Below are 1206 nucleotides of genomic sequence, written 5' to 3' on the forward strand. Positions count from 1 at the left end.
TATAGCTGTGCCATCCTGAGGAGGTTTAATTAGGGAAAGAGCCGCTTCTAAGCTCACTTAGATTGCTGGGAGAATACATTTTCTTGCTGTTGTCGGCTGTAGTCTGGGGACACTCCCAACTGCTAGAGGCTGCTCTCAGATCCTAGTCATGTGGTCCCTCCATTTCAGCAACTTGCCTTTATCAAATTTTGCTCCTACTTTAAATCTCTGTTTTTTCTTCTGTGACCAGCTAAAGAAAACAAACTGCTCTTAAGTGGCTAATATGATTAAGATAGGTACACATAGATAGTCGTCCTTTTCTTTTCCTTTTTTTTTTAAATATGGAATGCTTCATGAATTTGTGTGTCATCCTTGTGCAGGGGCCATGCTAATCTCTGTATAGTTCCAATTTTAGTATATGTGCTGCCGAAGTGAGCAAGAGACATTCTTTTTTTTTTTTTTTTTTGAGATGAAGTCTCGCTCTGTCGGTCAGACTGGAGTGCAGTGGTGCGATCGCAGCTCACTGCAACCTCTGTCTCCTGGGTTCAAGTGATTCTCCTGCCTCAGCCTCCTGAGTAGCTGGGATTACAGGCTCCTGTCACCATGCCCACCTAATTTTTGCAGTTTTAGTAGAGATGGGGTTTCACTATTTTGGCTAGGCTGGCCTTGAACTCCTGACCTCGTGATCCTCCCGCCTTGGCCTCCCAAAGTGTTGGGATTACAGGCGTGAGCCACCATGCCTGGCAATAGTCTTCCTTTCTTAAAGTTAACCGTGCCCATAAAGATCAGTGGAAGAGAATAGACAGCTCAGAAACAAACCCTCACATAAGCAGCCAAATGATCTACAACAGGCGTGCCAAGACACTCAGTGGGAGAAAGGCCAGTTTCTTTAACAAATAGTGCTGGGAAAACTGGATGTCCACATGTAGAAGGATAAATCTGGATGCTTATTTTGCAGCATACACAAAAATTACCTCAAAACAGATTAAAAATCTAAATGCAAGGGCCAAAACTATAGAACTCCTAGAATAAAGCAGAGAGGAAAACTTTCATGACATTGGATTTGGCAATGATTTCTTGGAGATGACATTGAAAGCACAGACAACAAAACATAGATAAATGGGAATATATCAAGCTTAAAAACTTCTTTGCATCAACAGACACAACGGATTGAAAAGACAATGTATGGAATGGGAGAGATATTTGCTAATCATATATTTGTAAAGG

The 1206-nt window shown here is 41.8% G+C and overlaps 1 non-coding gene across 1 annotated transcript; it reads right to left on the reverse strand.

Moving 5' to 3' along the window:
• Window positions 1–314: 314 nt before the first annotated feature.
• Window positions 315–418, reverse strand: LOC116565919. The gene has a single exon (XR_004275658.1). It is a non-coding gene; the product is annotated as a U6 spliceosomal RNA (small nuclear RNA).
• Between the last annotated feature and the right edge of the window lie 788 nt (window positions 419–1206).

This window comes from Sapajus apella, unplaced genomic scaffold (genome assembly GCF_009761245.1).
Source record: "Sapajus apella isolate SASKATOON/1434 unplaced genomic scaffold, GSC_monkey_1.0 scaffold41, whole genome shotgun sequence".
NCBI lineage: Eukaryota > Metazoa > Chordata > Mammalia > Primates > Cebidae > Sapajus > Sapajus apella.